The 17,053-nt window shown below is 40.8% G+C and overlaps 1 protein-coding gene across 4 annotated transcripts in view; it reads left to right on the top strand.

Moving 5' to 3' along the window:
- Nucleotides 1-17,053, top strand: part of PPP2R5E (protein phosphatase 2 regulatory subunit B'epsilon) — a 165,833-nt gene that overhangs the window by 44,176 nt on the left and 104,604 nt on the right. The window lies entirely within an intron of this gene.

The following is a 17,053-nucleotide window of genomic DNA, read 5'->3' as shown; positions in this document are numbered from 1 at the left end:
TTTCAAGACTTGGTTGATACTATCTAAAAAATCTCTCTAAATTATAAAGCAGAGATATTAAGTTCATTTCTGATAAGATGGTTAGTTTGTTGGCTGAATTGACATGCTCAAAATAAGACATAAGCTGTAGAAGCTAAATTCAGTTATTGCCAGAAGTTCACCACTTAATATAATACCAAATGTATTATATTTAAGTGAATGAGAAAATGAGATTTGTTGATATTCATAATAGAAATATTGAACAGAAGAGAAGTGCGATACCAGGTAATACCACTAACGTGAGTATGTTTCTGGCCATTAGAGGAGGATGTTATATGACACCTTGCATCCATCATTGATTTACCTTTCCACTTTCTGCATAAACCTTGAGCAGGTTGATGTGTTTTTTGTTTTGAGACAGTTTTGCCCTGTCACCCAGGCTGGAGTGCAGTGGCTTAATCTTGGCTCACTGCAATCTCTGCCTGCCGGGTTCAAACGATTCTATTGCCTCAGTCTCCTGAGTTATCCCAGCCTCCTGGAATGTGCCACCACGCCCAGCTAATTTTTGTATTTCTTGTAGAGATGGGGTTTTACCATGTTGGCCAGACTGGTCTCAAACTGCTGACCTCAAGTGATCTAGCCACCTCGGCCTCAAAAAGTGCTGGGATTACAGGGGTGAGCCACTGCGCCTGGCCAGGTTCATGTGTTTTTATACTCATTTGGTTACTCTGTATTTTGTTAGTTACCTTTGGAGATGGAAGAGATGTGGTTAATCCAGAGATGATGTCTGTAGTCAAGAAAAAATAATTGTGGCCTTTTGATGGGGAGCCAAGTTTTATGAAATCCCACAGAGCCAGTCTTCAGATCCAGGGTTCTAACTGGCTAGAGAACTTCAAAGTTCTTTTGCCATATTGTTTTTCGAAGGGAAAGGAAATACACATTTATATATCTCTTTATAAAACAGTTAGAAATGATATTATATAGATATTGTATGTTTGCGATCATAACTGCCTGGATAAAGGTGAAAATGTCATCAGAAAATGGGAAAACTGAAGTAGGAGGAAATAGAGATAGTTTATTTTTAGCAATTTAGAATGTTCCATTTAAAAGCAGTTAAACTGGCTGGAGCTGTGGGCAGGGGGAAGGGTACTGGGGTGGTTTAAAGGCCATAGCTATTATGGTGATTGCCTGACATTTTGATTTGAAGTGTGTCTCTGCCTGTGTATTTTAGAACCAGAAAAATTCTTGGAAAACTACTTTTTTTTTTGTTTTAACTGTGTATCCAGATAAAATAGTTTGTTATCCCAAATCTAGAATTGAGATTTTAATTTTTATTAATTGTTCTGTTAGTCTTTCAGGCATTTGGCTTCTTTGCTCATTCTTTTAAGATTTAAGTTGGAGAAGAAAAATCATATCTATTAGTTTTGATTACACAGATCAATAAATTGAAAAGGAAAATCAGAATCATTTAAATTTGACTGCATGTGATGAGATTCTGCTAAATTAAACTATAAATTAAATGTTAATTAAACAATAAACATTTATCAAACAATAAACATTTATCAAAGCTAAATGTTCTAAATTGAACTGTTTCCCTCTGTATATGTTCTTAGTTATTGATCGGTTATGGTTCAAGAGGGGAGCTGGGTGAGGTTTCTTAACTCTTTGAGGTTGGTTTAGGCAACTTTAATTAAGCCTTAAGTGGGTCACTCTTTTTTTTTTTTTATTTTTTGAGATAGAATCTCACTCTGTGGTCCAGGCTGGAGTGCAGTGGCATGATCTTGGCTCACTGCAAACTCTGTCTGCCAGGTTCAAGTGATTCTTCTGTCTCAGCCTCCCGAGTAGCTGGGACTACAGGCATATACCACCATGCCCAGCTAATTTTTTGTATTTTTAGTAGAGATGGGGTTTCACCATATTGCGTGGCCAGAGCTGTTTATTTTTATAAAAATAGTACTCTACTCTTTCTCTCTCATTATATTTCTATGAATTTTTGAGACAGAAGCTTGCTCTGTTGCACAGGCTGGAGTGCAGTGGTACGATCTTGGCTCACTGCAACCTCCTGGGTTCAAGCAGTTCTCCCGCCTCAGCCTCCCAAGTTGCTGGGATTGCAGATGCCTGCCACCGGACCAGCTAATTTTTGTATTTTTAGTAGAGACAAGGTTTCACCATGTTAGCCAGGCTAGTCTTAAACTTCTGATCTCCAGTGACTTGCTTGCCTCGGTCTCCCAAAATGCTCGGATTATAGGCATGAGCTACCATGTACAGCTTTTTTTTTTTTTTTGAGATAAGGTCTGGCTCTATTGCTCAGGCTGGAGTGCAGTGGTATGATCTTGGCTCACTGCAGCCTCTACCCTCTGGGCTGAAGCCATCCTCCCACTCCAGCCTCCTAAGTATCTGGAACTATAGGCACACACCACCATGTGGGGCTAATTTTTTAATTTTTATTTTTAGTAGAGATGGGGTTTTACCATGTTGGTCAGGCTGGTTGTGAACTCCTGACCTCAAGTGATCTGCCTACCTCAGCCTCCCAAAGTGCTGGGATTACAGGTATGAACCATCATGCCTGGCCAGCCTTGTTTATTTTTATAAAAATAGTCCCATATTCTTTCTCTCTCACTATATATATTTCTATGAATCTTTTTTCTTTGAGATAGAATCGCTGTCTGTTGCACCGGGTGAAGTGCAGTGGCGTGATCTTGGCTCATTGCAACTGCCTCTTCCTGGGTTCAAGTGATTTTCCTGCCTCAGCCTCCCGAGTAGCTGGGATTACTGGTGCATGCCACTGGGCCAGCTAATTTTTGTATTTTTAGTAGAGATGGGGTTTCACTATGTTAGCCAGGCTGGTTTTAAACTTCTGAAATCCACTGATCCGCCTGCCTTGGCCTCCCAAAATGCTGAGATTACAGGCGTGAGCCACCACGCCTGAGGGTGGAATACAGTGGCCGTGATCTTGGCTCACTTTAGCCTCCAACCCCTGGGCTCAAGTCATCTTCCCACCCTAGCCTCCCAAGTAGCTAGAACTACAGGCTTGCACCACCATGCTTGGCTAATTTTTGTATTTTTTATAAAGATGGGGTCTTGTCATGTTATCCAGGCATGTCTTCAACTGGTGAGCTCAAGTGATCTATCCACCTCCGCCTCCCAAAATGCTGGGGATTATAGGCATGAGCTACCATCTCGGCATCTGTGAATATTTCATTTCCTGCTGAAAAGTTTGTCTTTTTTTTTTTTTTTTTTTTTTAATGGCTGTACAGCTCATGTCTATAATCCCAGCACTTTGGGAGGCTGAAGCGGGCAGATCACCTGAAATCAGGAGTTTGAAACCAGGCTAGCCAACCTGGTGAGACCCCACCTCTACTAAAAACTACAAAAAGTTAACCGGATTTGGTGATGCATGTCTGTAATCACAGCTACTCAGGTGGCTGAGACAGGAGAATTGCTTGAACCCAGAGGGTGGAGGTTGTAGTGAGCTGAGATCGTACCATTGCACTCCAGCCTGGGCAGCAGAGTGAGACTGCATCTCGAAAAAAAAAGCTGTATAGTCTTCCAAAGTATGAATAAGTAGTAAGTTACTTAAGGCCACTTTCTTATTGATAACATTTGGCATATTTTAATTGTACTGCTGTTGTAAACAACATTGATGGGGAACTACTTAAGACATATCTCTGTTCACATAGGGGAGTATGTCTGTAGGATGAATTCTTAAAAGTGGAATTCTGGGTAAGAAATAAAAACGTGGCCGGGTGCGGTGGCTCACGCCTGTAATCCCAGCACTTTTGGAGGCTGAGGCGGGTGGATCACGAGGTCAAGAGATCAAGACCATCCTGGTCAACATGGTGAAACCCCGTCTCTACTAAAAATACAAAAAATTAGCTGGGCATAGTGGCGTGTGCCTGTAATCCCAGCTACTCAGGAGCCTGAGGCAGGAGAATTGCCTGAACCCAGGAGGCGGAGGTTGTGGTGAGCCGAGATCGCGCCATTGCACTCCAGCCGGGGTAAGAAGAGGGAAACTCCGTCTCAAAAAAAAAAAAAACCTTGGTAGGTGCTGCTGAATTGCTTTACATGTTGCATTTAACATCTAGCAGAGTATCTGAGAATACCTTCTTCCTACAGTTTAAACAGTTAAAATTGAAAACTATAATTTTGAAAAGAACAAGTATTCTGACTTTAGGAGTTGGAACATCATCTGAATAGTTGACACCATTACTGGTTAATCTGATTTTTGAAAGTTTACAAACTAAATTAATTAGTGAGGCAGATAGTATCACTTTCACAGTGATTTAAGAATCCTGTGTCATTTGAAGCTCACCTGTTTAATATTCCTAGAGTACTTCATTATCTTGTTATCCTTCATGTTTGGTAATATCAGAAATTTTGTCAGAAATGTCTTGCCACATGTGCAAAACTAATTGCTTGCGTATAGTTTGTCACATTGGATACAGTGTAAGCAGCCTCTGTTTAGCTGCTGTTGCAACTGTTTTCAGGTGCTTTTGCTCTCTACCAATGATTCTCACCTAGGGGTTCTTCCCACTCCCTCCCCCCTATCCCCAACCCTCACACGCAGACAGGGTATTCTGGCAGTGTCTGGAGAGACCTGGTTTTGACACTTGAATGCAGAATGAAGCGGGCAAGAGTAAGGAGTTGCTACTGGCATCTAGTGGTAGACGGGCCAGGGATGCTGCTAAATATCCTACAGTTCACAGAAGCGCTGCTCACAATAGTCATCTGGTTAGCCTGACTTGGTGGCGAGTGCCCGTAGTCCCAGCTACACAGGAGGCTGAGGCAGGAGGATCACTTGAGCCCAGGAGTTTGGAGTTACATTGAGCTATGTTCGCACCACTGTACTCCAGCCTGGGTGACAGAGTGTGGCCCTGTCTCAAGACACACACACACACACACACACACACACACACACACTCCAAAACAACCCATAAAACCACAAAAGAGTTATCTAGAGAAACCCTGTTTTACACAAAGGAGTTATGGTGCTCTGTCATACAACCATCCGATGATTCATTTGCTTAAACTGATTCTACCCCATTTCTTATGGCGACAAGCCACACTGTCCTTTAGTAGATAAGAATTCCTTCCCTAGAGTGGCTGGCTGCTCTGGACTTTGTGTTGCTGTTTCTAGCTTTTTCATGTTTTGCTCAGCGGTAAGGTCAGGCAGGCCAATGTAGTAGCGCTTGGCAAAGTGAAGCCTGGTATCTTCCATGAGGCTATAAAAGTTGTCTAAAGACGCATTGTCTGGTTCTGATAAGGCTCCTGGTAATTTCTGGACTGGAAGACTTGGCTGTCATTGTTTTGCTGTTAAGTACCCCTTTCCACATAAATGCAAAAGTAAAACACACTCATGCTACCATCTTTTCCAAGCAAAAACAAAACCAGAAAACCCAACAAACAAAAACAAAGCAGTTGATAATCAAGGAGAGCCTAGGATCACTCTTCTTATTCGACATTTCAAGTTTGTACTTGATCTGGGCTATCATACAAGAAACCCAACTGGTATGACTGTCCTGAGTGCATTTCCAGTGAAGAGGCTGGGAGATTCCAAAAGAATGTTTTGAGTCATCAGATCCTTTTAAAATGTCAGATTCTTTCCATGGGGTTAATTTAAACCTGTTATGGCCCTTTAAAACTCTTTGTAAGAGGCCTCAGAGCCATACTAACATGGAATATTGCCTGTTTAGCTGAAGTCTTTCTAAAGGGCACCTTTATATTTGGTTTCATTTTTTACATTGTCAACCATCATATAAGAGCGAAACAGGAATTTCTGAGTCCTTAACTGGAAAGAAGAGCTGTGTGGGGCAGAAAGTCTCATGAAGCAAGTCTCCTTTTGAAAAAGGAAGCTCTCCCATTAGAAAATAAAGCATTATTATTTTTTCTTTCTTTATCATGACAATTTAGGTTTAGGCTAAGCATATTAAGTATATAGAAAGGTGTAAAAAACCCGTGTGCCTTTAAGATAAACCTGTAATTCTTGTTCAGAGGTAGTAAGCTGTAGGTCAGGTGATTGAAGAAAAGAGAATGATTAGGTTTCTTTTGTGAACACAGAGTAGAAAGTGTCTGGGCTCTTCCAGGGCCTAGGGAATGGAAAGTTTTCCCCTTTGTCTTTTGATGTGTTTCTTTGTCCCTTTATTTTCTTTATTGTCTTACTTTAGTGCTCCCCAATAAAAATATGATACAGACCACAAACGTGGGCCATATATGTAATTTTAAATTTTCTAGTAGCCAGATTTTTAAAAAGGAAAAAGAAACAGAAGAAATTAATTTAATTTTATTTAATTACTTATTTTTTTGAGGTGGAATTTTGCTCTTGTTGCCCAGACTGGAGTGCAGTGGTGCGATCTTGGCTCACTGCAACCTCTGCCTTCCAGGTTTAAGTGATTCTCCTCCCTCAGCCTCCTGAGTAGCTGGGACTACAGGCACGTACCACCATGGCTGGCTAATTTTTGTATTTTTAGTAGAGATGCGGTTTTACCATGTTGGCCAGGCTGGTGTTGAACTCCTGAGCTCAGGTGATCTGCCCACCTTGGCATCCCAAAGTGCTGGGATTATAGACGTGAGCCACTGTGCCCAGCCTGAAATTAATTTTAATAATATACTTTCTTTAACTCAGAATATCTAAAATATTATCATTTCAACAGGTAACCAATATAATAATGAGCTATTTTTAGATTCTTTTTTCACACTATGTTTTTGAAGTCTCGTGTATATTTTATATTTACAGCGTATCTCAAATAAGGACTAGTCGTATTTCTTTTTTTTTTGAGGTGGAGTCTTGATCTGCTACCAGGCTGGAGTACAGGGGCGCGATCTTGGTTCACTGCAACCCCCACATCTCAGGTTCAAGCCATTTTCCTGCTTCAGCCTCCTGAGTAGCTGGGACTAAAGGTGCACGCCACCACTCCCGGTTAATTATTGTATTTTTAGTAGAGGTAGGGTTTCACCATGTTGGCCAGGGTGGTCTCGATCTCTTGACCTAGTGATCCACCCACCTCGGCCTCCCAGAGTGCTGGGATTACAGGTGTGAGCCACTGCACTGGGTTTTTTTTTTTTTTTTAAGTTATAGATTCAAGGAGTCCACATACAAGTTTGTTACATGATTATATCAGTCTATGCTAAGGTTTGGACTTGAATCGAACTTGTTATCCAGATGATAGTGAACATAGTATCCAATGGGTAGTTTTTCAACCCTTGCTGCCTGGCTTCCCCCTTTTGAAGTCCCCAGTGTCTATTGTTCATGTCTTTGTTCATGTGTACCCAATGTTTAGCTCCTACTTAAAAGTGAAAATAAGTGGTATTTGGCTTTCTGTTCCTGTGTTAATTCAGTTAAGATAATGACCTCCAGCTGCATTCATGTTGCTGCAAAGGACATAATTTCATTCTTTCTTATGCTACATAGTATTCCATGGTGTATATGTTCCACATTTTTTTTTTTTAATCCAGTGCACTGTTGAAGGTTGATTCCATGTCTTTCCTATTGTGAATAGTGCTGTGATAAACATGAGCATGCAGGTGTCTTTTTCGTTGAACAACCATTTATTTTTCTTTGGGTATATACCCAGTAATACTGGGTCAAATGGTAATTCTGTTTTTAGTTCTTGGATATATCTCCAAAGAGGCTGAACTAATTTACAATTCCATCAACAGTATATGACCGAAGTTCCTTTTTCTCCAACCTTGCCAACATGTTATTTTTTGACTCTTTAATAGCCATTTTGACTAGTGTGCGATGTTATCTCGTTGTGATTTTGATTTGCATTTCCCTGATGTTTAGTATATTGAGCATTTTTTTCATAGGGTTGTTGACTGCTTGTATGTCCTCTTTTGAGAAGTATCTGTTCATGTCTTCTGCCCACTTTTTAGTGGAGTTGTTGATTTATTTGAGTTTCTTCTAGATTTTGGATATTAGTCCTTGGTCAGATGCACAGTTCACAGATATTTTCTCCCATTCTATAGGTTGTTTACTCTGTTGATAGCTTCTTTTGGTATGCAGATGTGCTTTAGTTTAATTAGGTTCCACTTGTCAACTTTTTATTTCTTTGTAGAATGGTATTTCCTAGGTTTTCTTCTAGAATTTTGATAGTTTTGAGATCTTACATTGAAGTCTTTATTTGATCTAGAGTTAAATTTTGTGTTTGGTGAAAGGTATAGGGGTCGAGTTTCATTCTGCATGTGGTTAGCCAGTTTCCCCAGCACCATTTATTGAATAGGTAGGACTAATCATATTTCAAGTGTTCAGTAGTTATATGTGACTAGTGGCTGCTGTATTGTATAGCACGTTTTTATTTGGTCTAGTTCTTCTACTCTGCAAGAATTTTACTACTTACTAGCTAGAGGTCATTCAGACATAGGCATTAATATATTAACATATACATAAAATTTAAGGAAAAAAGTATGTATGTTTATAGTTGCTTACTTCAGCTGTTTATTTATTTATTTATTTTGAGATAGAGTCTTGCTCTGTCCCCAGGCTGGAGTGCAGTGGTGCGATCTCAGCTCACCGCAACCTCTGCCTCCTGGGTTCAAGTGATTCTCCTGCTTCAGCCTCCCCAGTAGCTGGGACTACAGGTGTGCATCACCACACCTGGCTGATTTTTGTATTTTTAGTAGAGACAGGGTTTCACCATGTTGGCCAGGATTATCTTGATCTCCTGGGTTCAAGCAATTCCCTTGCCTCATTCTCCCGAGTAGCTGGGACTACAGGTGTGTGCCACTTTTGTATTTTTAGTAGAGACAGGGTTTTTCCATGTTGGCCAGACTGGTCTCGAACTCCGGACCTCAGGTAATCTGCCCGCGTCAGCCTCCCAAAGTACTGGGATTACAGATGTGAGCCACCATGCCTGGCCCTTTTTTGGGAATGTTTTAAAGAAGGAATTAGAGAGTTTAGGATATTCTCCTAAAATCATTACATACCTGGGTGCAGTGGCTCACACCTGTAATCTCAGCACTTTGGAAGGCCGAAGTGGGAAGATTGCTTGAGCTCAGGGGTTTGAGACTAGTCTGGGCAACATAGCAAGACTCTGTCTCTACAAAAAGAATAAAGCAAAAGTTAGGTTGGCTTGGTGATGTGCACCTCTAGTCTTAGCTACTCAGGAGGCTGAGGTGGGAGGATTGCTTGGACGCAGGAGTTTGAGGCTGTAGTGAGCAATGATTGCACCACTACACTGTAGCCTGGGCAACACAGCAAGACCCTGTCTCAAAAAAAAAAAAAAACTTTGCTCTTTGACAGGTGATTCTTATTAATACACAGGTGAAAAAAAATCATTCACTGAATGAATATTTATTAAATGCCTGCTAAGTGCAAGCAGTGTCCTTTAGCAGGAAAGCATTTGGAAGCTAAGTAGGTGTGGGGGTGAGATGAGAGTGGAAAGAAGCAAAAACATGAGAGCAAATAATAGAAATAAAATATTTCTGCAATACAGTATAATGTAAAAGGTGCCTCCCTGTTTTGTGTCTTATTTGATGTCATTTAGTATTTTGGAGACATGAGAGAGAATATAAGGAAGTAGTTGAGACCATGTGAAAGACAAATAAAGAAGAGGAAGTTACTAAAACCTTGATGGTACTGTAATAAAGCAGTTGGAATCGTCTGAGCAAAGAATATTTGGACTGAATCTGAGAGGAAAATTACGAAAAAGTGATTGTGTTGAGATGATCAGTGCGAGGATGGAATCCTGAAGTTAAGTGTTGTTGAGTTATGGAAATAAGAGGAAGTGTTCGTTGACAGAGTAAATACATAGATCATGTGCTGTCGAGATTATTACTGGGTTTAAAGATGTTTTGAAAGGTGAAGCCCTAATTTATGTAGAAAGGACTAAAATTACAAATTCGTTAAGACCCTCAAAACATAGATATACCTCTCAGGCTAATCTAGCAGTCTCTGAATGCTTTTCAGAAATCAGTGGATTGATGTCAGAATGCCTGCATCGTTGGCACTGATCCGATCCGTTTATCCACATTTTTCACTTCCTTTTTTTTTTTTTTTAACTATTCTCAATCTTCTCTTCTCCAAACTACTAAGCCCAAGAAGCAAAACATCTGGTGCTGTTACTAGCAGCAATGTTTAGGAGCCTTGGAGAAAATGACCAGAGGAATTTAAGAGAGGCAGGATATGATAATAGTTTTAATTCCAAATCTGATTTTCTACTGTACAATATCACATTTCTCTTATTTTAAAATGTCTTCACAACTTGAGCTAATGTTTATTTTCACTTTCAAGTAATATGACATTACGGAAACTGAGGCAATGTGTTAAAATACTAGGATACTAGTTTTGTGTTCCTTTTCTTGACAAATAACTTCCTCAGATTCTTCCTAAGGTAGGAAATATTCTTGTTGGAGGGCCTGGGTATAGGTGTGGGTTCATGGGCAGCTGTATTGAAAATACATTATTTGTTACAGAGGCATGTAGGTTTGAGACAGTTCAGCTGTATTCATGTTATGTTATGTGCTGGTCTCATAGGTAATACAGAGATGCAAATATAATCATATATAATTCCAAGAGAGCAGATATGATTGCATCATGCAGTCAAATTAAGTGCAGTAAGAGAGCTGTTGAGTGAGGAGCCCCTGCAGCTCAAAGGAAGGGAGAGATCACATCAGGTTCAAGGAATCAGCCAGAAAAGTCTTCATGAAAGAAGTGACATTTGAGAGAACCCTCTAAGGATGGGTGGAGAGAGAGGCTGGAGGGGAAAGGGGCATTTGAACAGACCAGGGGTTAGACATGGGGTCAGCTGAGCCACAGACTGGTGCTTAGAGTTTTTGTGGAATGGTGGGGAAAAAGGAGGCAGAAAAGCAGGAACCAGGATAGGGAAGGAAATGGGAGAGTGGGAAGCGGTGGAGTACTATGGACCACATGTGTTTTGCAGCTTTATATTCCGGTATAACCCAAATGATGATGTTGATAAATACTTGTGATGGGATTTTATATCTAGTGTGTATATAATTTAGTATATATTTCAAAATAAGAATACTGGCCTATGTATATAATATATATTTATATATGAATATGTGTGTAACTTATACCAGGAAAAAGTGTTTCTTTTGGGATTTGTTAGGGAACTTATCATTTGAGCAAATGTTTCTACTTGTGAGCACCATGAAAAAAATTGCTCCCTGGTAGAAATGTTTGAAGGATCTCTGTGTGTGTGTAATGGGGAAAGAAAGGTGGGTGGGATGTGGGGAGGAGAAATCAGGGGAGGGGAGGAGAGAAGTGGGAATTGAGAAAAGAGGACCAAGAACTTTAAAATGTGATTAGGGTACATTTTTTTTTTTTTTTGTAGAGGAAATGGCTTTAGGGGACTTATCCATCAAAAACGTGTATTGTTGGCCAGCCACAGTGGCACATGCTTATAATCCCAGCACTTTGGGAGGCTGAGGTGGGCGGATCACCTGAGATCAGGAGTTCGAGACCAGCCTGGCCAACATAGTGAAACCCAGTCTCTACTAAAAATATGAAAATTAGGTGGTTGTGGTAGTGCACTCCTGTAATCCCAGCTACTTGGAGGTCGAGGCAGGAGAATCACTTAAACCCGGGAAGGGGAGGTTACAGTGAGCAGAGATTGCACCACTGCACTCCTCCAGCTTGGGCGGCAGAGCGAGACTCAGTCTCAAAAAAAAAAAAGTTTGGTGTCAGTAAATGTACAATTATATGTACAGTGACAAAGACAATAGTGTTAATTCTTATGAATTACTAAAGTGAAAACACTTGTAGACTTTTATTTTTCTCTACCTTAAAAAAAATCCATGGCTTAGTGCCTGTAGTCCCAGTTACTCCTGAGGCTGAGGCAGGAAAATTGCTTGAGGCCAAGAGTTAGAGACCTGCCTGCAGAGCAACATATCAAGACCTCTGTCTCTAAAATAAATAAAATGGAAGAGGGCATTCACATTTCTTAATCCGGATTGTTGCCAGTGTGCCTTTTTTTTTTTTTTAAGAGTGTAGCAGTACCTGTTCTTTTGTGAATTAGATAACAGGCTAAAATTCTAGAAAAGAAATTGATGTTTCATTGGTTAGAACATTTACTTTTGTGAAAACAATACAAGTAAAAAAGCCATTGAAAGAAATGACTGTTGAGTTTAATATATTAATTGCTTCAGAGGTGTTTATTTTTCTTTTCTTAAAATGCTGAAAAGCTATTTAATTTTAAAATAAGAGTGCTGTTGCATTGCTTCTTAACACGTAAGTATTGTTGAAAGTGCAAACTCAGGAAAGATGAGCGAACCTGTTGAGTTTTTTGTGGCTAGTTCTTTGCTGCTCAGGATTCCTGTACATTTAAAAGGTATTACTGGTTTATGTGTTTTTATTGTGAATTACTAAAATATTAGGCCATAAAAATCAAACTTTGTGGTGCCCCGATAGTGTTTTTAAACCTTCCTGTATCTTTTACTAGCTTGAGGAAATTGTGAAGGACTTTGAAAATATACTTGGCCAAGACTTAGAACTTACTGTGTCTCTGACTTTCCCAGTCTTTTGAGTAGGTTCAGAATACTTCTTTTTGGTTTGAATTATAATTTTGTTTCTTGTGGTTCCAAAAGTTATCTGTAATAGCCTCGTTCTTGTCATTGCCTCATTCTTAAGAAGCTGGTTTTTTGCTTTTGGATATTTGTGGGTGCTTGCTTAACACAGTGCATGCTTAAGACAGATAAAAAAAATAGTGTTCCTGTGAGCAAGTTCTTTCTGAAAAAGAAAATGCTTAGAAGTCCTTGGTGCTCTTTGTACTTGTTATGATTCTGTGTGTATGTGAGTGTGTATGTTTGTGTGTGTGTATGAGAGAGAGGGATCATATCCATTCTGATGCCTTCAGTTTCCCCTCTGAGATTTTTCAGTCTGTATCTCCACGCTAGAATTTTCTCCAGCCCAGACTTGTATTTCTAGCTACTCCTCGGTCCTTTCACAGGTTTCCTCCCTTTAAGGAGTGGTCCTATTATCTCCCTTGTGACCTGAGCTTCATTGCTTTGGGCCCTGTATCTTTCTGTTTCTAGGTGCTCTCTCCTTCCCCCGTCTCGGCTCTGCTCTTTCCTTTCTTCCTATTGTGGGAGTGTCAATAGGAGTGTCTGCCTCTAGCCTGGCCTCCATGGACCCACATTTCACAGAGCTGCCTGCCGGAGCTGGTAGTGTGCTCCCTTGGCCCCCACGGAAGAAAACAAAAGCTGTCTGATCCGACCCTGCCCAGCTTCTCTCTAGTGGCGGCCTCCTACCTCCTCCAGGTTCACGGGGAGCTGCCTGTCGTGAGTGCGCTGTGCACTTGCACCTCTCTGTGGCCTCTCTGCATGGGCAATTCTCTCAGCTGGGAGAGCCCGTCTTCCATTTGTGATTCTGGCCAACTTCATTTTGCCCTCTCAAGAGCTGGCTCAGATATCAATCACTACCTCTTTGAGGGAGAATTAGGTCCCTCCTCCTCATTCCCACTGAGAGCCTTAATCTCCTATAGTATTTACCACACTGATGTCATAATTAGGCAAATATCTGTCTTCTTTATGTCTGTGAGCACATTCTGTTTAAAATTGTGACCCCCCCCCTCCGCCATGTTCCTTTCCTGGTTCTGCTTATTTTCTCTCTTGTATTTGTCCCCTTTGAACATACTGTATGGTGTTTTAAATTTTTTTAAATTTATATTTAAAAATTTTAGATGAGGTCTTGCTATGTTGCCCAGGCTGGTCTTGAACTTTTGGCTCAAGCAATCTGCCTGCCTCGGCCTCCCAAAGTGCTAGGATTGCAAGTGTGAGCCACTGGGCCCAGCCTGTCTAATGTTCTAATTTGTAATGTTTATTATCTATGCATCCTGTAGAGCATAAACTCCGACAGAACAGAGATCTTTGTAACTTTTGTTCACTGCAGTATTGTTGGTACCTAGAACAGTGCCTATAAAATGCTCAGAATTGTTTATTGAAGGAATGTATACTTGTATGTCCAGAGCCCAACTCACAGTAGGCATTGGGTAAATTAAACTGATGATGAACAGTTTATTCTGTTAGATTTTATAGGGAGTGTCAGTGATTATGCCCTGTTTTGATGCTTAAAAGTAAATATAGGCCGGGCGTGGTGGCTCAAGCCTGTAATCCCAGCACTTTGGAAGGCCGAGGCGGGTGGATCACGAGGTCAAGAGATCGAGACCATCCTGGTCAACATGGTGAAACCCCCGTCTCTACTAAAAATACAAAAAATTAGCTGGGCATGGTGGTGCGTGCCTGTAATCCCAGCTACTCAGGAGGCTGAGGCAGGACAATTGGCTGAACCCAGGAGGCAGAGGTTGCAGTGAGCTGAGATCGCGCCATTGCACTCCAGCCTGGGTAACAAGAGCAAAACTCCGTCTCAAAAAAAAAAAGTAAATATAATTAAACACTTTTTAGGATTTTTATGCATTCAGATAAAAGGGTTTGTTAACAATCTGATTTACTCTGTTTATTAGTTTCAGGTGTCCCAGTGAGCCAGATGTGTTTCATGCCTTCTCATATTACCTTCCTTTCTTGTGTAAACCAAAACCCAACAACTAAATAAATAAACATTTTACCAAAGGTCATGTTTTCAGAATACCATCCCAATAGAGTCTAAAACCACACATAACCCACGTCAACAGTGCTTTGCTTGTTTGTTTGTTCGTTTGTTTGTTTTTGAGATGGAATTTCACTCTGCCACCCAGGCTGGACTGTGGTGGTGTGATCTTGGCTCCCTCCAACCTCTGCTTCCCAGGTTCAAACAATTTTCCTGCCTTAGCTTCCTGAGTAGTTGAGATTACAGGTACATGCCACCTCACCTGAGGAATTTTGTATTTTTAGTAGAGATGGGGTTTTACCATATTGGCCAAGCTGGTCTCAAACTCCTGACCTCAGGTGATCTGCCCGCCTCCGTCAAACTCTTGACCTCAGGTGATCTGCCTGCCTCCGCCTCCCAAGGTGCTGGGATTACAGACATGAGTCACTGTGCCTGGCCTTCATGGCAACAGTTTTCAAACATTTTTGCTCACATAGGCTTGAAAGAATTTTGTAAAACAATGTATTTTTTGTATCGATTCTGAAAAGTTTTTTCCTAAATATTTACATTTGTAGCATGTAATTTTATTGATATTAATATTGACTGGGAGGTTTAAAAATGTTGACATTTGATAATTAAACTGTTTCATTACTCTTATATGTGTATTTAATGGTATTTACGGACAGCAATTTATTTCCTACGATCATCTTCTAAAAAATTGAATGAATTCTTTATTTGCTGGTTGAAGTTGTATTTCCATTTTACTCACTTCAGAATTTTGTCAGAATAAAAAATATTTTTAGAGTCGAAAGTCTTACTGATAACCCTCATACTTCTCATACTTTAAAAATATATTATTTTAAAATAAAAAAGTTAGACTGTCTTGTGACCATGAGGCTATAAATGTTTATTCAATTCAGAAGTAAGCAGAACTTATCATTGCCATTATCACATAATTCAAACATAAAGGCATTATATTTTAATAAATGATTGTTAAAAATATTAAATAGTTATTGGAAATAATAAGATTGTGTTTTTTTTTTTCTTTTTTTAAAGAAATGAGCTCTTCATACAGGGTGAATATTGGTTATTTCCAGAATGGGGATTTAGCATCAATTCTTTTTTTTTTTGAGATAGAGTCTCAGTCTATCACCAAGACTGGAGGGCAGTGACATGCACTCAGCTCACTGCACCCTCTGCTCCCTGGGTTCAAGCAGTTCTCCTGCCTCAGCCTTCCTAGTAGCTAGGATTGTAGTGTGCACTACCACGCCTGGCAAATTTTTTTTTTTTTTTGAGACGGAGTTTCGCTCTTGTTACCCAGGCTGGAGTGCAATGGCGCGATCTCGGCTCACCACAACCTCCGCCTCCTGGGTTCAGGCAATTCTTCTGCCTCAGCCTCCTGAGTAGCTGGGATTACAGGCATGTGCCACCATGCCCAGCTAATTTTTCGTATCTTTAGTAGAGACAGGGCAAATTTTTGTAATTTTAGTAGAGACAGGGTTTTGCCATGTTGGCCAGGCTGGTCTTGAACTCTTCAGGTGATTCACCTGCCTTGGCCTCCCAAAGTGCTGGGATTACAGGTGAGCCACCGTGCCCAGCCAATTCTATTCCTTTACTGTAATAAAGCACTGACAAATTCTAATTAAGAGATAGGAATTCTAAGTAAGAGATAGGAATGGGAAGTGTGCTCTTATTGCAGCATCTCTCAGTCCTTTGAACTGTTTCTGAGTTATGTGTCAAAAATCTATCAGCAAAAATTATTTTTGATGACAACTGGATAGATCCTCCTTCAGTATTGTTGAAAGCAGATAAACTACTAGATTTGCAAAAGAATTGTTTTCTAGTTGTTTTTTTCTTAACAGTTAAACTGACCCTTTGGTAACAGGGAGGGAAGTGAGCGGTGCTAAGGTTTGGGATCAGTGAACAGTATGTTTCTCCATTTAATGTGAGAGAAGGAAGATTTTGAAAGGGAAGCTGAAAAAGCAGGATTTGCAGTGCCCTCACAGACAAGATTTCAGGCTGGTGGTTTTAGGATGGAATACAGGAGACAGGTATTGTTCTTAATGATTCCCCTCCCCCTCCCCCTCCCCTCCCCTCCCCTCCCCTCCCTTCCCCTCCCCTCCCCTCCCCTCCCCTCCCCTCCCCTCCCCTCCCCTCCCCTCCCCTCCCCTCCCCTCCCTTCCCCTCCCCTCCCCTCCCCTCATTTTCTTCTTTTTGTTTAACAGAGTCTCACTCTGTTGCCCATGCTGGAGTGCAGTGGCATGATCTCAGTTTACTGCAACCTCCTTCCCCTGGGTTAAAGCGTTTCTCATGGCTCAGCCTCCCAAGTAGCTGGGACTAACAGGTGTGCACCACCATGCTCTGCTAATTTTGTTTTTGTATTTTTAGTACAAGATGGGGTTTTACCATATTGGCCAAGCTGGTCTCAAACTCCTGGCCTCAAGTGATCTGACTGCCTCAGGCTGTCAAAGTGCTGGGATTACAGGCGTGAGCCACCGGACCTGGCCAATGATTTTTTTATTGAGAAGGAGATTGACATCTGGAGAAGTTAAGTGATTTAATCTCCTCTCAGGGTAAGTCAGCATTGGAACTAGA

This window comes from Callithrix jacchus, chromosome 8, assembly GCF_049354715.1.
Source record: "Callithrix jacchus isolate 240 chromosome 8, calJac240_pri, whole genome shotgun sequence".
Classification (NCBI taxonomy): Eukaryota; Metazoa; Chordata; class Mammalia; order Primates; family Cebidae; genus Callithrix; species Callithrix jacchus.
This window is presented reverse-complemented; position numbering and strand designations above follow the sequence as displayed.